Source organism: Brassica napus, chromosome A3, assembly GCF_020379485.1.
Source record: "Brassica napus cultivar Da-Ae chromosome A3, Da-Ae, whole genome shotgun sequence".
Taxonomy (NCBI): domain Eukaryota; kingdom Viridiplantae; phylum Streptophyta; class Magnoliopsida; order Brassicales; family Brassicaceae; genus Brassica; species Brassica napus.
The window spans coordinates 37,353,355-37,375,221 of record NC_063436.1 but is presented as its reverse complement, the minus strand read 5'-3'; positions in this window follow the sequence as shown (position 1 = coordinate 37,375,221).

Here is a 21,867-nt window from a genome sequence, read left to right as displayed (position 1 = left end):
TGGAGCATATATAACGTGTGAAGCAAAAGAGAAAAAAAAAATACATGTGTGAAGGCATCAATAGTCAGTTTAATTACTTGTAAAACCAAAACTAATATCCAAAAGCTTTCGACGTCATGCCAACTCGGCGACGCGGGATAGTCATGTTGATCAACGAAAATCTCAGACAGCTCTGCAGATTTTCTTCTTCTTTTCTTTAAAGTCGTTGAAAATATATATATTTAGGCCATCTTCGTTTTCGTATAAAATGCTAAGACGTTATTTGTTTATACACTATTGTATCAGCATTTAGATGATATATCGAGATATAAATATATTATATTAATTATAATTATTATTAATTATGTATTTTAAACCGTAAAATTGTGTTTTTATCAAAATTGTAAAATTGGATTAAAATCCGTAAAATCTACCTATCAAAAAATCAAAATTAATTCAACTTTTCTGCTAGAACTATAAAATTGAATATTTATGCTGAAACCGTAAAATTGAGTTTTCCGTCAAAATTATAAAATTAAGTTTTTCCACATGATAGTTAAATTGAATTTTTCTCACATTTTTTCGCCAAAACCAAAAATTGAATTTTCTCACCAAAACTACAAAATCAAAACCGCAATATCGTATTTTCTTAATAAAACCACAAAATTAAGTTTTCTAACCAAAACTATAAAATCATGTTTGTTGATACTAGTATTACTCTAAAAATGTAAACTATAATCAAGTTTCAAATAGACTTGGTTTTTCTTTTTATTTATAGTAATATTTCTTAGTAACTTTCAAAGAAAGCACAAATCACGTGTGGTAACAGTGATTAAAAAACATAAATTGGTGTTAAGCAACAACAATAATAATTTGACTTTGAATGTTCTTCAACAATTCAAATATGAACTTTATCAAGGATCCCTACGAATCCATGTAAATTTTCTCTACAATTAGCTTTAGCCTGTATGAATTATAAGTATATTTTTGAGAATAACATCGTAGACGATTATCAGTTCACATGGATTCTATGCTATATTTGAAAGATATGGAATGATAACTTTTTAACAGTATTGAAAAAGATCCTAAAATATATTTTGCAGTTAGCATATATAAACGCGATACTCTAGAATGAAGTACAAAAGATACCGGTTTGCACCGGTACAACGCCACTCAACATCAGGGAAGAAGAAACACAATGTATAGCTAGAATAAGAAAGTGGTGCTTTACGGATGGGTCTTGGGAGGACAATGAATTTTTCTCAGATCAAAGTTAGTATAGTACATTAGAAGGTTTTGAAGGCTTGATATGGTAATACAAGAGCCAGTCTCTCACCCCACATGCAAAATTTAAAGCTTTTATCTAGGCATTAGAATGCATCATCTTTTTCCGATAATTACACGTGACATTTGCAACAGTTTGTTCTCAATTAGTGAAGCTAGCTTCAGAACCAGAATATGACCTTCTTTTGCAACTTATCTGAAAAATACAAAGAATTGAGGAAGATTTCAGCATGTTAGAGATTACACATGTATTCCAGACTTAAAATACGAGAGCAGAGAATCTTGTACGAGGTGCTCCGAGTTAACTGTTCTACATTGTTTATATAGATACAAAGTGATCAGTTTGATTAGTAAAGGCTTGATGGAGTTGGTCTATATTGATGAAAAAAAGACAATTTGACTTGAGAGAATGAGTCGTAATGAGGTGTTTTGGATAACCAGGCCATAATAGAACAACCAATGAAACAAAGCTCTCTATGGAAATACCTCGTAGTCTTAGCTAAAAAAAACTAAATCATAAATTACATTTTGCGCTCGTGGGATGTGAGATATCTTGAAGTCCGGAAAACATATCAGAAGACTCTTTATCGCATCCAATTCTGTTGTAAAACTTGGCCGTACATAAGGATCCTTTAACATTGCAATCAGATCTTTACAATCCGTTCGAGAGCTTTGGCATGTCGAATGTTGAAGCATGTTTTCCCATAGCCCCTTCGCAGTGCTTCCATTTCTGTATGCAAAGCAGCCTTCCGCCTTTTTAAGTTCCGTGTCCCTAAAAGTTGAATCTTCCCCAAACTATCCATTCAAACCATCCGCATCTACTTAATTGAGTTGTAGAAGTCCATGAGCTGTCTATCATAGAAATATTATCCAACCTTAAGACTTGTGGTTTTTCAATAAGATGTTCTTGTAGAGATGGAGGTATCGTCTCATTTGCTTTAAACCAAACTTGACATTCGTTTTCTGCATATCAGACTTGTTTGAACGGGAAACGGTGATAAAGAAGATGTGGGTTTAACAAAGACGTCTTATTAATGGTCGGTGAGAACGTTCAGTCGGTTACAAAGGAAATGAGAAGAGTGCGACAGAAAGAAAGCCGGTGGCTCGAAGAGCTACCGGAAAAGTACAAATAACGGCGAGATGAAGCAGAGGTGAAAACCCTAATCTAGCCGCCAAGTGTTAGTCAAGAGTTTCGGATCCCTCTCTCGTTGCTTCCCTTTTCCTTTATATAGTCGTCCTGATGCTTCATCCTCGACCTAGCTTACGCCGTCTTGATGGGCCTCCCCTGCTGGGCCGAAAGGCCCATATGCATCCGAACAGCCACCAAGCCGAATACACTTTAGTCGACGATGATCGACTAAAAGTATTCTAGGGACAAGCCGAGAGGCCTGACCTCTTGAGCCGACTAACCGAGCCATCGCTTTATCTAATCCGGGCCAGGCCTTCTATTCTTTGGGCCTTGTGGGGTGGTTAAATCCATCCCCTACAGTAAGTCCCCCCCCCCCCAGTCCATCAGTGAGCGAAGCGTTGTCTAGCTCATGATGGATTTTGGAGTTTAGGGTTTGAAGGAATAGAAGACCTGTCGGAAGGTTAGAGCGGTTGGTCGATGAGTCGCGCGGCGTCATTTCTCTCGGAAATAGCAGATGATGTTTTATTGCTTCTTTTGGTTGTTGTGTCGCAGGAAGTGTTCTGGGGACATTCTCGCTTGAAGTCGTTGAGTCGCGGATACTCGGGTTTTAGCTGACGTGTCTTGATTAACCGTTGGTCTAATCCGACTTAAGGTGACCGATGGTTAATTAAAACGAGAAGTCGAACCGTCGCGAGGGTCCGCTGGGTTTTTTGGGGGAGTTTCGAGGCCCATTTAGGCCCGATTAGGCTTAATGATGATGCCTCGAGTTTCCCCCTCCTTTTTCCTCATAAATACGCCGAGAAGCCGAACCGTCGCGAGGGTCCGCTGGGTTTTTAGGGAGAATTTCGAGGCCCATACTGTAGGGGATGGATTTAACCACCCCACAAGGCTCAAAGAATAGAAGGCCTGGCCCGGATTAGATAAAGCGATGGCTCGGTTAGTCGGCTCAAGAGGTCAGGCCTCTCGGCTTGTCCCTAGAATACTTTTAGTCGATCATCGTCGACTAAAGTGTATTCGGCTTGGTGGCTGTTCGGATGCATATGGGCCTTTCGGCCCAGCAGGGGAGGCCCATCAAGACGGCGTAAGCTAGGTCGAGGATGAAGCATCAGGACGACTATATAAAGGAAAAGGGAAGCAACGAGAGAGGGATCCGAAACTCTTGACTAACACTTGGCGGCTAGATTAGGGTTTTCACCTCTGCTTCATCTCGCCGTTATTTGTACTTTTCCGGTAGCTCTTCGAACCACAGGCTTTCTTTCTGTCGCACTCTTCTCATTTCCTTTGTAACCGACTGAACTTTCTCACCGACCATTAATAAGACGTCTTTGTTAAACCCACATCTTCTTTATCACTGTTTCCTGTTCAAACAAGACTAGTTCGAACGGATTCATGTCTATCCTCCTAAATATTTCATCATTTCGAAGCTTTCATATATACCATATTATCTAGGGATAAAGATTAGTATAAAATTGGTCGAATTAAAAATTGTATATGAGTAGTGAGTGTGCTTCTATATAAACATGGGTGGACCCAGCTGCCCACAGAGCGGAAGTAAGACCTACGGACCGGTGCATCCGGTTTCCAGTCAGATTATAAGAAAACAGAAAAGAGATAATCACGTAGAACGCGTTGCAGTAAACAGAGCGGTGAATCAAACTTTTCGTCCTTTTGATCATTGGAACTAGTCAATGCGCTTTCTTGGTGCAATAAAGCATGAACACCACCATTGTGCCACAAGCCACATAACCATTTTCTCGTGATTTTGGCATCAAAAATAACTTTAATTAATTTGACTTTATCGATACTACTCGACCTGGATCCGATAATTAACTTTAATTAGATTTTTATTAACTTTTATTTTTGGAACGCTAATTTTTTTAGTAACTACATATATATTTTCGTTACAACACTACGAAGAAAACGTTTCCGTAACGACGAAAAGTTACGAAGAAAATTTTTCCTCATAAACTACTTGTCATAACGTAGACATAAAATTACAAGGACAACGTTTTATCGTAAACACTTTGTAAATTTACGACGAAAGTACGTCGCGAACAATATTCGTCGTAAATTTATGAGGATATTACGATGAAACATGTTACCGTTATTTATTGGTGAAAACGTGTATTCATTGTGCTTTGAATTACCTAATTTCGTTTTAAATTCCTTGTAAAACTGATGTAAAAGAGATGTAAAACCCTAATAAAATTTTCCTAGTAAAATCATTGTTATACTTCACCTATCAAACTCAAAAAAAATTCTATATATATGTCATTTCTCACAACTCACTTTCTCACAACACACAAAGGAAAACAAGAAAAAAAAATCCGCGAAAAAAAAATTCCAAAAAAATTATTAAAAAAAGTTCCCAAAAAGAATTCTAAAAAATAATGGCGGATGACGGAAATATTTACGAGTTACGGAGTTGGATGTATTTCCATAAGATTCTGATGGGAGAGTGACAAATGCATTTCTGAGCGGGCTAGAGACATTCATGTACCAGGCGGGCCCCACCGATCACGCAAGAAAGCGGTAAGATGTTATGCCTTTATCAGAAATGCAAGAATTCCACAATAACATTTAGTAAACAAAGGATTTGCACCACAATATTATATTTGGTATCAACACGGAGAGAGTTATGGAGGAAATGAAGCTAGTAGTAGCAATAATAATTTTGAGGATGATGGTAATAATGAAGAACCGAATCATTTGCATAATGAATATAATTACCATCAAGAAGAGCAGATGGCAAATCATGATAGGGTTCAAGACATGATTACTGATGCATTTTTAGAAATGTAGAAGTGTAGCTGATGGAACTGGAAATGTAGAAGAACCTTATTTGGATGCAAAAAGGTTTTATGAAATGCTAGATGCTGCAAATCAACCAATCTACACTGGTTGTAGAGAAGGTGTCTCTAAATTGTCTCTAGCAGCTAGGATGATGAATATTAAAACTGATCATAATTTACCCGAGAATTGCATGGATGCATGGACAGAGTTGTTTAAAGAGTATTTGCCAGAATACAACGTGTCTGCTGAATCTTATTATGAGATACAGAAATTGGTTTATAGTCTTGGGTTGCCTTCGGAGATGATAGATGTTTGTATCGACAACTACATGACCTACTGGAAAGATGATGAGAAGCTAGAAGAGTGTTGATTCTGTAAGAAACCACGATTCAAACCGCAAGGACGTGGGAGGAATAAAGTACGGTACCAAAGGATGTGGTACCTACCAATTACAGATAGGTTGAAAAGGTTATATCAATCTGAGAGGACTGCTGCATCGATGAGGTAGCATGTCGCTCATTCATCAGATGCAAGAGCGTGGAAACATTTCAACAAGGTACACCAGATTTTAGTAGAAATATTCGGAATGTCTATCTTGGGTTATGCAACGATGGATTTAGTCCATTCGGAATGTCTGGAAGACAATATTCTTTGTGGCCAGTCATTCTTACGCCGTACAATCTGCCGCCGGAAATGTGCATGGAATAAGAATTTTTGTTCTTAACCATATTAATCTCTGGGCCGAAGAATCCAAAACAGTCGCTAGATGTTATTCTTCAACCATTGATACAAGAGCTACAGGAGTTGTGGTCAGAAGGGGTGAGGGCGTATGATTGTTCACTGAAAAAAAAATTTACGATGCGAGCAGTTCTGCTGTGGACGATAAGTGACTTTCATGCTTATGGGATATTGTCTGGTTGGACTACACATGGAAGATTATCTTTTCCATATTGTCTCGGATCGACGGATGATTTTCAACTGAAGAATGGTAGGAATAATTGTTCGTTTGATTTTCATCGTCGCTTTCTTCCCATTTCTCATCCGTACAGAAGAAATAAGACATTGTTTAGGTACAAAAGAGTTGTCAGAGACAGTCCTCCTCCATATATCACCGGCCAACAGATCGAAGCGGACATTGATTATTACGGAGCTCAAGAAACAGTTAAGTGTAGAAGAAACTGGCATGTTCCTGGAAATATGCCTGATAGATATGGTGTGGCGCACAATTGGCATAAGAAGAGTATATTTTGGGAGTTGCCTTACTGGAACTTTTTGAGGCAATTCCCAAAATATACTCTTCTATGTCACAACCTAGATGTGAGACATATAGAGAAGAACTTTTTGACACCATCATGAATGCAATACTGAAAATCCCTGAGAAGACAAAATATAAGAAGAAGTCAATGATGGACTTACCATATATTTGTTCAAGAAGTGATTTATATATCAAGAGCAATGGAAACATTCATGTTCCTATCTTTCGGTTGTCATTAGCCAAAACAACTTTGTTTAATTAGGTTACATCAGAAGTTAAGTTCCCTGATGGTTATGTTTCTAATATGTCAAGATGTGTTGAACGAGGTCAAAAGTTCCCAGGAATGAAGAGTCATGATTATCATGTGTTTATGCAACGACTACTTCCATTTGGTTTTGCCGAGCTCCTTCCAACAAATGTACATGAAGCAATTGCAGGTAAATATTAATTTATAATATACATATGTTATGAAATTTTATTAATTGGGTTACTTTTGCAATATACAGCCATCAGAGCCTTCTTCAGAGATCTTAGCACACATACATTCAAGGAAGAAGTCATCGAACAACTTCATGAGAACATTCCGATCATATTCTTCAATCTGGAGAAGAAATTTCCACCTTCATTTTTTGACGTCATGGAGCATTATTGGGGTCAAAAACGGTCACGACGGAATTATCACCCGAAAACCCTCGGAAATCGCATTTCCGAAAAAGATAGTAAAAAGAAAAATATAATTTTCGTAAAAAAATAACCAATACGAAGTTTTTACGAAGAAATATCTTTGAAAGCTCAAAGCAAACGAACCAAGCTCGGTCATTGCGTAACTACCGCACATACACGATGTCCGGTCGCTACGTAGCAACCAAGTCCGAGCCGAGCTTGGTCGCTACATAGCGACCGAGCATCCAACCTGCTGGGTCGCTACGTAGCGACCGAGCGATCATCCCGCTCGGTCACTACGTAGCGACCCAGCGGGTTGGATGCTCGGTCGCTATGTAGCGACCGAGCTCGAGCCAAGGCTCGGTCGCTACGTAGCGACCGAGCGCTCGTCCCACTCGGTCGCTATGTAGCGACCGAGCTCGAGCCAAAACTCGGTCGCTACGTAGCGACCGAGCGCTCGTCCCGCTCGGTCGCTAAGTAGCGACCGAGCTCGAGCCAAGGCTCGGTCGCTACGTAGCGACCGAGCGCTCGTCCCGCTCGGTCGCTACGTAGCGACCAAGCGCTCGTCCCGCTCAGCCGCTACGTAGCGACCGACCTCAAGTCAAAGCTCGTTTGCTACGTAGCGACCGAGCGCTCGTCCCGCTCGGTCGTTACGTAGCGACCGAGCTCGCCAAAGCTCGGTCGCTACGTGCGCTCGTCCTGCTCGGTCGCTACGTAGCGACCGAGTTCGGCCAAAGTTGGTCTCTACGTAGCGACCGAGTGTTCGTCCCGCTCGGTCGCTACGTAGCGACCGAGCGTCCGTCCCGCTCGGTCGCTATGTAGCGACCGAGCTCGGCCAAGCTCGGTCGCTACATAGCAACCGAGCATCCGTCCCGCTTGGTCGCTTCGTAGCAACCGAGCTCGGCCAAGCTCGGTTGCTACGAAGCGACCGAGCGTTCATCCCGCTCGATCGCTACGTAGCGACCGGGCTCGAGCCAAAGCTCGGTCGTCCCGCTCGGTCGCTACGTAGCGACCGACTGTCCGTCCCGCTCGGTCGAGCTTGGCCAAGCTCGGTTGCTACGTAGCGACCGAGCATTCGTCCCGCTCGATCGCTATGTAACGACCGGGCTCGAGCAAAAGTTTGGTCGCTGCGTAGCGACCGAGCTCTTCCGAAACGTCGAGACGACACCAGTCCATGCACTCTCGTCAAACCTTCAATGCTGGCTCTCGAAGACCGTGGCAAGCTCAGTCTATTTTTTCCGCTATTCTAAATCATCGATCAAACTTTGCGGATTAATATCGCGGAAAGTTCGTTCCTTATCGAAAGAAATCGTAGTAAACGCTTCGAGTCGGAAGACGGCCCAAAGGGACCTAAAACACGACTCGAGGCCCATCCTACGATTTCTTAACCAAAAGACCGTAAACCACATAACAGTTTACACTTGGTCCACAAGGAAGGATAAATGTCAAGTTTCCGCGGATAAATACGGAAGTTTTGAAGATAATTGTGAAGATCGGAAAAAATGGAATATCTACATTTTTATGCTATGACGGCTTAAGGGCAGAAGAGTAAAAGCGTAAACCGACCTTGGAGCTAGTATATAAGGAGTCCTAGGCGAGGAGCGTGGAGAAACGATTTTTCAGAGAAAACTTAGCACTTAGAGCAATTTAGGCAATTTTCCGTTTTTGTTATTTCGAGCTGCGACTCAATTAGGTTTAGCCGTCTTAGGGTTGCTAGAATTAGGAATCTCGCCGACAGCTCTCGAGCCCAGGCTTATACCTTGTTGTAACCGCTCATACGCAAATTTGGGATAAGATCTTCTTTGCTCTCTTTTTTCGATTTCTTATTTTTATCGTTGTTATTCTCGTGTTCTGATTGCTTGACGTGTGGTATTAGCAGATATCCGGGTCCTCTGGGAAATTAGAGTTTTCCTAGTTTCCTTATTTAAACGGAAATAGACAGTGCAAATTTCGGTTCCCACAAGCATCTAGTTGTCCACCTCCCGTATGAAGCATTGCTTCGTGAACCTGTTCACAACGGATGGATGTAACCATTTGAGCGTTCCATGAAACATTTGAAGGGAAAAGCAAAAAATCCTGCAAAGGTCGAAGATTCAATAGTTGCTGGGAGTTTGACAGCATAAACATCTAACTTCACATTATACTACTTTGCTCTAACTGTTCGTACGAGAAAAAGAGTTCCTAGAAGATATGATGATGGAGGGTACCGACATCATATGCAGTTGATGGTATTCCTGACATTTTCTGTCAAATTGGACAGTTTGGTGGTAAACTGAAAGAAGTATGGTGGTCATGTGAAGAAGATAAGCATAGTGCCCACACTTATATTTTGCTCAACTGCGAGGATGCAGTAATCCGTTCCTTTGAGAGGTAAATATTCTTGTGAATGTTAATTATATGAAAAATGTTAATTATATATGCTCAAAAGCATTCATTTTATTTGCAAGATGTTTGTATCTCAAGTTGAAGAAGCAATACCAGAAATATCCTCAACTGAGGTGGACGCACGGAAAGATAAGCACTTTGTCAAGTGGTTAAAATCACAGGTACATATGTATCTCACTTTAACAGTGATGCTATAAGATAATTTTAACGGTGATGCTTTTTATAGGTTGAGTATGACGATCCATATTACCCCGTATGGTTTCACGATTTGGTCCAGGTCCAGTAGCAAAGGTCACCACATCACCTATTTACTTCACACGAGGTTTTACCTTTCACACATACGAGTATGGAGACATCAGGCAACAACTAACTACGAAATATGTGTGAAAGGCGAAACAAAATTTTATGGGATCTTGCAAGAGATTATTGAAGTCGAATTTCCGGAGTTATTGAAGCTAAAATGCGTCCTTTTCAAATGTGAATGGTTCGACCTCGTTGTGAACCGAGGTGTTCGGGTTAACAAATTTGGTGTTGTGGATGTCAATTCTGGGAGAAGATACAATGGTGTAGCATGAACAGAGACATTGAAGAGGAGCTGAGTGAGTCTGATGAAGAACTTGAAGCTGATGATACTGCAGTCAACTTGAGGAAGAGAGACTTATCCAGTGAGCCAGCCAGCGTGTGGAGTGGACCAGTTACCAGATCAAGACTGAGAGCACAAGAGCAGAGTCTCCAAGACTTAACCAAAAATGTGGAGCTTGAATCAAAAGGAGAAGTCCAAGACAAACCAGCTTGTTGGTTCAATCTGATTTCAATGCAATTTGGGAGGGTTTTTATTTGGGTTTTCATTTATTCCAAACCAAAGACAATTAGGATTAGTAAACCAGTTTTAAATAGGAATAGGTTAGCTTGGCGATTTTCTTTAGTTCTCATAAACCGAATTGGTTAAGGATTAGGGTTAGACTCGTTTTTTCTTTAAGTTTACGCAGCTGGAGACATGAAACATCAACTTTGAATCTAATAATTTCCCAGCAGCTTTGTTTTCCTTTGTCTCATGTTTTTCTCTGTTCAGCTAAAGGAACATTGATCTCACTTAAAGGAAGGAATTCCTTGTGAAACCATCTTAGACTATACAGGGTGATCATGTGTCTTTGAGTAGCTATCTATCTTTGTCGCCATCCCACAGCATCAGAGAGGCGTCCATAGTTCAACAGAGTGCTAGTAGCCTCCAAGAACAACCCATGTTCATTACCTTCAAGTGATCCAGGAGCAGAAGCCATGCCCTGGCTGCACCAAGTGGCATCAGAGCCACTTGAAGGTTAGGGTTTGCGATTTGTCTACTCAGATCATTCACTCCATCAAACACTTTTCTTATCTTTCTATCTGTTGTAAGCCAACTGAGCCAACCCTGCAAATTAAAAAAAAAAAAAGAGATCTCTGATCCAAATCAAATAAAAATAATAATAAGAAAAGCTGAAGAGAAATCCAGCTAGCTGAAGAGTAATCCAACTTAGGGTGGTAAAGTCAGCTGGTGCCTAAATCTCTTAATACTTTCTCTCTCATTCATTGGGGTTTCGTTCTAGATCTTAGGTGTAGAGCTTTGAATCTTAACTGAACTTGTGAGGAAAGCAGAGACTTGGCAGCTGAAACTGAGTGAGAGAGAGAGTTTGTTTTTAATCTGTCTGTGTTTCTTTGTCTTTACTAACTTGTCTTTCAGGAACAATGGCTGATGATCGAGATGGAGAGGAAGTAGGAGAACCGGCTGCTCAGAAAATTAACCTCAACCAAGTTCAATTTGAGGCTATGATGGCTGAGATAACGAGAAGAATGCAAGCTAATTACAATCATGCTCAGCAAGCTAATGAAATCTTCCCTGGTGATATTGCAGGACAGGAGAGAGCAGCAGCTGTTGCTGGAGCTCAAAGAGCACTCACTGGACCTATAAGAGGACCACGAGTTGAAGTTGAAGTTGGGGGTCATAGGATCTATGATGATTAGGCTGATGAAAGTGATGACGAGTCTCAGGCTAGTCAACACGGCAGGCGCCATAACCACAGACAACCAGCAGCTGATAACTTAGGAAATCTCAAGTTGAGAATTCCTCCATTCCATGGCAAGAATGAGCCAGATGCCTACTTGGAGTTGGAGAAGAAGATAGAGTTAGTCTTTAATTGCCAGCAGTTTACTGAGGGAAGGAAGGTCAGATTAGCCGCCACTGAGTTTAGTGGGTATGCTATCAACTGGTGGGAACAGATTGCAACCACTAGGAGACGCAATGGAGAGCCTCAGATAGCTTCCTGGTTTGAGATGAAAACTGTGATGAAGAAAAGATTTGTACCTACTCACTATGGGAGAGATCTTCACCAGAAATTGAGAAAGCTTTCTCAAGGATCTAAGAGTGTGGAGGACTACCACCAGGAGATGGAATCACTCATCTTGAAAGCTGACCTGATTGAAGGAGCTGAAGCAACCATGGCTAGGTTCCAAAGAGGGTTAAACGGTGACATACAAGACAGATTGGAGCTACAGGAGTATGAGGACATGGATGAGCTACTGCACAAAGCCATTCTCATTGAGCAGCAAAACAAGAGGAAGAGTTCAACCAAGACTCCATACGACTCTACTTCAAAATATGTGTACTCCAAGGATGATAAGACACCTGATAAGTCAAGGGAGGGGTTTACATCAGCGGATGCAAGGCGAGATGACAAGGGAAAGGGACCAGCAACAGCTACCAGGTCCAGGAATGTCAAATGCTTCAAGTGTCATGGGTTTGAGCATTATGCCAGCGATTGTACCAACAAGAAGGTGATGATAATCCTAGCCAATGGGGATGTGGTTTCGGAAGACGAAGAATCCGACCAGGAGTCTGGGGATGAGGGCGTGGAGTACCCTGTCCGAGGAGAGTTACTGGTCACTAGGAGACTCCTCAATGCTCAACCAAAAGTCAAAGAGGGTGCGCAAAGAGAGAACATGTTTCACACCAGATGCTTAATCCAAGACAAAGTTTGCAGCTTGATCATTGATGGAGGCAGTTGTACCAATGTAGCAAGTGAGGAACTGGTAGAGAAATTGGGTCTTGAGGTGTATAAGCATCCTAAGCCATACCTCTTGCAATGGCTCAATGAAGAGGGAGGGCTAAAGATCAGCAAGCAAGTGAAGGTATTACTATCAGTGGGTAGATAATATCAGGATGAGATGACTTGTGATGTGGCGCCTCTTGAAGCTAGTCACATTCTACTTGGTCGCCTTTGGCAGTTTGACAAGAGGGCAGTACATGATGGCTTCACCAACAGGCACACCTTCACTCACAAGGAGAAGCAAATCACGCTGGTTGTGCACCAGGATCAAATGCATCTTAAGAAGAGAAGGGATGAAGATAAGGCCACTGGAAAAGCCTTGTTGCTGGATGAATCCAAACATGTAAGTAAGATGAACCTCTTTGCTACTACTAAAGATATCAAAACTGCTATGCTTGAACAGCCAAATCTGATATTAGTAGTTTACAAGGAGTTGTTGATCTCTTCTACTAACACTGACCCTGTGATTCCAGAAGAGATTGAGTGTCTTTTGCAGGAGTATAGGGATGTTTTTCCAGAGGATAATCCAGTTGGTTTACCATCCATTAGAGGTATTGAACATCAAATTGACTTTGTACCAGGAGATTCCATTCCTAACCGGCCAGCATACAGGACAAACCCTGTTGAGACAAAGGAGCTCCAGAAACAAGGCAATGATCTCTTGGAGAAAGGCCACATCAGGGAAAGCTTGAGTCCTTGTGCTGTACCTGTGCTACTGGCACCTAAGAAAGATGGGAGCTGGCGCATGTGTGTGGACTGCAGATCCATTAACAACATCTCAGTTAAGTACAAACATCCTATCCCACACTTAGATGATATGCTAGATGAGTTACATGGTTCATGTGTCTTTTCTAAAATTGATTTAAAGAGTGGTTACCACGAGATTAGAATGAAAGAAGGAGATGAGTAGAAAACTGCTTTTAAAACTAAGCTAGGATTGTACGAATGGCTTGTCATGCCTTTTGGCCTTACTAATGCACCTAGTACATTCATGAGGTTAATGAACCATGTCTTGAGAGCACTGATAGGTCGATTTGTTGTGTTGTATTTTGATGATATACTGATATATAGCAGGACCATGAAAGAACATGTTGATCATTTGAGACAAGTGCTAGATATGCTTAGGCAAGAGAAGATGTATGCTAACTATAAGAAATGCTCTTTTGGAACAGATAACCTTGTGTTTCTAGGCTTTGTTGTGACATCACAGGGCATACAGGTTGATGAGGAAAAGGTGAAGGCTATCAAGGAGTGGCCGATTCCTAAAACCATTGGAGAAGTCAGAAGTTTTCATGGATTTGCTGGTTTCTACAGAAGGTTTGTGAACGATTTCAGTACAATTGCTGTCCCATTGACTGAAATCATCAAAAGGAGTGTAGGATTCACTTGGGGGCAAGCTCAGGAAGAAGCATTCCAACTGCTGAAAGGGAAGTTAATAAGTGCTCATTTACTTGTACTCCCTGACTTTTCTAAAACCTTTGAAATAGAATGTGATGCTTCTGGAGTTGGAATTGGAGCTGTGTTGATGCATGAGAAGAGACCTATAGCTTACTTCAGTGAGAAGCTAGGAGGTGCCACCTTGAACTATCCAACATATGACAAGGAGCTGTATGCTTTGGTGAGAGCCTTGCAGGTTTACCTTTGGCCTAAAGAGTTTGTGATCCATACAGATCATGAATCTCTTAAGCATCTCAAAGGGCAACAGAAACTGAACAAGAGGCATGCTAGGTGGGTTGAGTTCATTGAAACATTTCTTTATGTCATCCACTACAAGCAAGGTAAGGAGAATGTAGTTGCTGATGCACTCTCCAGAAGTATTGCTCTTTTATCTTAAATGGAAACTAAGCTCTTAGGCTTTGAACATATCAAATCTATGCTATGCTGATGATCCTGAGTTTCAGGAAGTCTTTAAGGGATCTGAGAAACATGCTAGTGGTAAATTCTATCAAGTAAAGGGTTTTCTTTTCTATGATAACCGCCTGTGTGTTCCTTGTGGCTCTTTTAAGGAATTATATGTCAGGAAAGCTCATGGAGGAGGGCTGATGGGTCACTTTGGAGTCGCCAAAACACTCTCCACCTTGCAAGAACACTTCTACTGGCCGAGTATGAAGAAATATGTGGAGAGGGTGTGTTCCAAGTGTGTCGCGTGTAAGCAAGCCAAGTCCAAGGTCCAACCAACAGGTTTGTACACGCCTCTCCCTATCTATACTGAACCATCGATTGACATCTCTATGGACTTTGTTTTAGGATTGCCTAGAACCAGGAATGGTAGAGATAGTATCTTTGTGGTTGTTGACAGGTTTTCTAAAATGGCACACTTCATACCTTGTCACAAAACTGATGATGCATCTATAATAGCTGATATGTTCTTTAGAGAGGTTGTTAGACTGCAAAGCATGCCTAGGACTATAGTTTTTGATAGAGATACTAAGTTCCTTAGCTATTTTTAGAAAACTCTGTGGGGGAAATTGGGAACTAAGCTATTGTTCTCAACTCCTTGTCATCCCCAAACTGATGGACAGACTGAAAGAGTCAATAGGACTTTGTCTACTCTTCTGTGTGCTATCATTAAGAAGAACATCAGGACTTGGAAAAATTGTTTGCCACATGTAGAGTTTGCATATAATAGGTCAATGCATTCCGCTACTAAGCTTACACCTTTTCAAGTCACTACAAAAAAACAGCAGCATACCGAGGGAAAAAATCGTCGGTATGTCGTCGGAATAACGTTATTCCGACGACATACCGACGAAACAAGTCCTCGGAAATAACTCCTCGGAAATTCATTTTTCCTCGGAAATCCCTCGGAAATTTCCGACGGAATTCCGAGGAAATGAATTTCCAAGGAAACTCCGAGGACCACTAGTTCGTCGGAAAGGTCCTCAGAATATACTGAGGGAGAACTTCCTCGGGATATTTCGATGGACTTTCCGATGGTCCAATCCTCGGAAGTTCCGACGAAATGTTCCTCAGAATTTTCATTGGGAATTTCCGAGGAACGGAGCCCTCGAAAAATTCCGAGGAAGGAGTCCCTCGGTATATTCCGACGACTTATTCCGAGGAAATGTTCGTCGGAAATTTCCGAAGGTTCATTTCCTCGGAATTTCAAAAAAAATTAATTTTTTAAAAAAAATAAAATTTTTGAAATTTAAATTCAAAAATATAAAATTAAAATTAAAATTGAAAACATATTAGATAATATTCAAAGTTGTACAAATAAAAATAAAACATTCCGAGTTTTTGAAAAAAAAACTACGGGTTTTGCACGTTCGGGAACACCTCGTTCGGGTACATCCTCTTCATCATCTCCATCATTTGCTCGTTCAGCCTCTTATGTGCCTCATAGCCCGCCTGTTGAGCCGCCATCTGGGTCTCCAACACAGATATGCGATCATCCTTGTCCTTCAACTGAGCCGTAAGTACTTCTGGATCAACAAAGGGCGGTGGTGCAGAAAAAGGAGGAACCGACCAGAAGCGACGACCCAAACCGACCAAACGTCCCTTCTTCTTTGGAACCAACTGAAATAGAAAATAGCCAAATTTAAATAATATAAAAGGATGATAAAATAAAAATCAAGAAATAAATGAATTGAACTTTAAAAAAAAAGAACTTACCGATTCAACGATTTCGTTGATTCGAACCCGGGACAAGTTGGTCGAAGCCGTCGAATCGTCATCCTCGGTTTGAAGCTGAGACACTTCATCTTGCACCTGAGTTTGGACCAGGGTGACCACTTCCCTCACAAGACCATCATCAATCTGGCCGGTCTTCTTGTTGGTATACGCCCTCTTCATTAGGGCGACATCATCAACCGGCTCGCCATCATTTTCTTCCGCCTTGAAAACATAAATTAAACAAACATTAGAAATTAGAAGAAATGCACAAAAAATAAAATTTCAAAACTTAAATAATTAAAGAAAAAGCGGCTGAACTTACCATGCGATCCCCCAGAGTGGCAATAGATTGAGCACCCAAGTTATGCTTGAAAACGCCCTTTCCCTTTACGCTCGCTCCTACGGTTGGTGGAGTTGGTGGAAGAACTTTCTTTCGTCTCTTCCTTATCCCAATGCACACACAACTCCTCCCAGACCGTGTTGTTCATCGACTTTGGGACCTTTTAATAAAAAAAAAGAAAATAGTTAAATAAAAAAAATAGTTTAATAAATTAAAAAATTGTTTAATAAATTAAAAACAACCTTGTTTATTTCCCACTTCTTCTTCCACTCGTGCATCTGCTTCCCATAATTGTCCATAATTTTATGGACGAAGTGGTGATAGATAAAGAGCGTATCATCGAAATTCCAGTTGAATTCTTGCTGAAAAAAAAACACAATTAGTAGAAAATTTATATTAAAGATTAAAAATATAAGTAAAAAATTAGAATACTTACCGCAAACTGACGAAACCACAGATGCTGCTTGTGGGTAAGGAAGTCAGTGAAAGTCGGATGTCCCTTGTCGAGGGCCGAGTACATCATACGGTTGATCCATGCGCTGATCCCGTTCCCGGATCGGGTAAACCTAATAAAAAGAACAAATTATTAATAATGAATCAAATTTTAATGAAAAAAAAATACGTTTAATTACCATGTCTGACCCCGTCCATGTGAATACGGAGTGAGATAGGGAAGATGGTCACGACCGGGCTGTCGAACCAACTCCGCAACACTCATCACTCCCGGAGGACCCGGAGGAGCAGGAGCGACTGCAGCAGCGGGAGCGGGAGGAGCAGGAGCGGGAAATGGAGAGGGAGATGTATGGTAGGAGCTGTGGGGCGAAGCGGAATCCTGAATTTGGCTGGACGAACCCCGAGACTGGCTCCCCGTACCACCACGACCACGACGCTGTCGAGGCCGGGTCTGATCATCATTAGACCTGTAAATTAAAAAAAACATATTTAAAAATTAGTTCTAATAATTTTAATAAATAAAAAAAACATATTTAAAAAATAGTTTTTAATCACAAAAATATAAATAGTTTAATAATTACAAAAAATAGTTTTAATAAATAAAAAGTAGTTTAATAATTACAAAAAAAAAGTTTTAATAAATAAAAAATAGTTTAACAATTACAAAAAATAGTTTTAATAATATTAAATTTTTTTAATAAATATAGAACTTTATATTATATATATATATATATATTATTTTTTTTAAAGAAATCCCAAATAATAGTTTTTAATCACAAAAAACGTTTTATAGATATTAAAAATGTTTAATAAATATATAAATGATTTTATAATGCAAAAAATAGATTTTATATACAAAAAACGTTTTCATATTATATATACATAATTATCAATTAGATTTTTATAACCACAAAATTAATAAAAACTAAAAAAAAATTCCAAATCAAGTGAATACCATAATCAAACTCGATTTTACACAATCCTACCATTCACCCTAACAAAAATCTATAAATATCATTCCAAAATCATCAAATCTACTTAAAAACCTAACAAATCTAACCTAAGAGAGTGGGATAGGGTTCATACATGATGCAGTGACTGAAATTGAGGAGGATTAGGGCGGATTCGCCGGAAATCATCGAGAGAGAAGGGAGGAAATGGCAGAAATCGCGAGAGAGAAGAGAGAGTTCGGCGGAGAGGAAGAGAGAAATGGGGAAGACGATCTGGTTCGACCTAATAAATTGAGGCGTCCGACGGAAAATGTCCGTCGGAATTTCCTCGGAATGATTAAATATTTCCGTCGGAATTTCCTCGGAAATCATTAATTCAATTTTCGCGAAATATTTGGCGGCTTGGTTTACCCAGTTAAATGAAAATATTCCGAGGAAACAGGGTTTGGGCTTTCAAAACATCGATTTTTTTTTACCGTATTTCATTTCTTATACAATTGTAATGCATACCATTGAGGATTCTTTGTATAGATGATCATAAACCATGAAATAACAAAATTTCAAAAATAATTGTAAGTATTCCCTTTATTGTTTATTAAAGTGTATAAGTGTTTCTCTTATGTTGTGTGGTTTTCGTTCATGCAATCGTAAAAGTGTTTGTTATTGGGTAAAACACCAAAGTTTGACTTCATAATCTGGTTAAGACACTTAATGAAAGTTATATACGTGTTATTCAATCCGCAAAACGTTGTTTTCGGTTAAAAACCCCTAGTTCCTCGGAATTTCCTCGGAATATTCCGAGGGCATTCCGAGGAAATAATGGAATTTCCGAGGAAACCCTTATCTTCCTCGGAATTCCGTCGGAATATTCCGAGGAAGTTCCGAGGAAAAAGACTCTATAATCAAATCCCTAAATCGACAAGGTCTATTCCGAGGAAATTCCAAGGAAAACCTATCTTTCCTCGGAATTTCCTCGGTATTTCTATTAAAAAAAAAAAAAGTCGATGCTAGTCTGTTTCCGAGTCATCATCACCAGATGAATCTGAATCTGGATCTTGGTGAAACTCTCCAATCACTGGTTCATCCTCTACGTGAACGACGGCTCCTCTCTGAAGTCGGTTAAATCGACTACAAGGCCAACTCCAGCTAAATCTTCTGCTGCACTTAAGTTGCCGGATGTGTTTGGTTGTAATGGGTCTTCCAGCTCAGAACTTCCCTGAACTCGGCCTCTCGGGTTGAGTCTTGTAACAGTAACCCATGGATCATCTCTGTTCCTTACCCGGGGGTACTTGATATAACAAACCTGTAACATTTAAAAAAATTATTAGTAAAATTATAAATTAATACACATGATGGTGAATCATTTTGAATAATTAACATTTAATTACCTGATCGGCATGAGAAGCAAGAATGAAAGGATCATAATATTGCAGCTTTCGCCTCGAATTTACTGATGTAACACCAAATGCATATGTTCTCACACTTCGATCTGGAGTGTTGTCGTGCCAATCACAATAGAAAACAGTACAACGCAATCCAACCATGCCCAAATACTTGATTTCCAAAATCTCATGTATGTGTCCGTAGTATACATCATCTCCTGATGCAGAACAAACGCCAGCATCATAAGTCGTACTCGAACGTCTCCTCTTCTGAGTTGTGAATGCATATCCTCGAGTACAAAATCTCGGATATGACTTCACAACAAAGTTTGGTCCAACGACCATCTCGCGTATCCAATCGTCAAATGTTTCACCTCTATCCAAACCAGCAGACACCTATTAATAGCACATATATATGTTATACCAATAAATGTGAATTAGTATAAATATGTGATAAATGATATTTTAATTTGTTTAAAGCACTCACATAAGTAAACATCCATCCAGCAAATTCTTTATGCTTCATTTCTTCTAGTTCGTCCTCTGTGACAGTCAAACCAACACGTTTTCCTTCCGTGTTTTAGTTGGAAAGCATCAGTGTTATCTTAACAATATGGACATGATAGCCTTCCATGCGTTGTCCATCCAGATAACATACCATATGCTGGAAAATCACTTATTGTCCACATTAGTACTGCCCGCATTTGAAAGTTTTCTTTACACGAAACATCGTATGTTTCAGCACCTTGAGCCCATAGTTGTTGCAACTCATATATTAGTGGCTGAAGAAACACATCAAGTGATCTCTTAGGATGCTCTGGTCCGGAAACGAGAATCGAGAGAAACAAAAATTCTCGTCGCAAGCACAAGTTTGGGGGTAGGTTGTATGGTGTAAGAATGACTGGCCATAGAAAATACTGTCTTCCACTCTTGCCAAACGGGCTGAAACCATCAGTAGATAATCCAAGGTAGACATTTCTTCTCTCATACGCAAAGTCGGGATACTTTGATTGGAAATGCTTCCACGCTTTTGCATCTGAAGGATGTCTGATCTCACCATCTGTTGAGTGCTCCGCATGCCATCTCATTGGTTGCGCTGTGCGTTCAGACAGATACAACCTCTGCAACCTTTCCGTCAAAGGCAAATACCACATCCTTTTATATGGCACTGGAACTCTTCCACTCGTATCTTTATAACGAGGCTTCCCACAAAATTTGCATGTAACCCGCTGTTCATCCGCCCTCCAATAAATCATGCAGTTGTCGCTGCATACATCTATTACCTGATACGATAAACCAAGACCAGCTACGAGTTTCTGAACCTCGTAGCATGAACTAGGAGCTACATTATCCTCGTGTAGAATACCTTTTACAAAATCAGCAATCGCATCCACACAGTCTTCAGCTAAATTATAATATGTTTTAATGCCCATCAATCTTGTAGCAGATGATAAAGCTGAATGACCATCTCTGCAACCTTCGTACAATGGTTGCTTTCCAGCATCCAACATATCATAAAATCTCCTAGCTTCTGCATTGGGTAAATCTTCCCCTCTAAAATGATCATTTACCATCTGCTCAGTACCTACACCATAATCTACATCTGTTCTAATTGGTTCTTCTAATCTAACCGCTGGCTGAGGTTTGCTAGTACTACCATGTTCATAATCAGTTTCCCCATGATGATACCAAATTTTGTAACTTCGTGTAAACCCACTCAAATATAGATGAGTCCAAACATCCCACTCTTTAATAACCTTTCTATTTTTACAATTAGAGCAAGGACATCTTAACATACATGTTTTTGCTTCCGGTTGTCGGTGAACTAACCCCATGAATTCGGTTATACCTCGTTGGTATTCTTCCGTAAGCAATCTCGTGTTCGGATCCAAATGAGGTCGATCGATCCAAGAACGAAAATAATTTGAAGAAGACATGTTTTTTATGAATCAAATTCGTGTGTAAAGAGAGTAAGAGGGAGGATGAAGATATGGACTGAATGAAGAGGAAGAGGGGTGCTTGTATTTATAGTTGAAATCCTGCCGACAGACCGAGAGAATTCCGACGGAATTCCGACGCCAACGGCTAGTTCGTCGGAATTTCCTCGGAATTTTTAAAATCCCTCCAACAGCTCTCCAACACTCTCTAATGGCTATAATATATCCTCGGAATTCATCGGTTTTTTCCGAGGAATACATTTTTCCTCGGTATTCCATAAGAATATTTCGACGGATTGATATTTCCTCGGAATTCCGTCGGTATATTCCGAGAAAACCAAATTTTGTGTTTCCTCAGAATATCCTCGGAAATTTCTCGGATATTCCGAGGATTTCATTTTCCGTCGGAATGTCCGTCAGAATACCGCTGTTTTCTTGTAGTGGGTTGTATATGGATTCAATCCATTGTCTCATCTTGATTTGTTTGCTTTACCTTTAAAAGGAAAAACTAACCTTGATGGCAAGCAGAAAGCCGAGTTTGTTAAGTCTTTGCATGAACAGGCCAGGAACAACATAGAGGAGAGGACCAAGATGGATGAAAGACGGAAGAACAAGGGAAGAA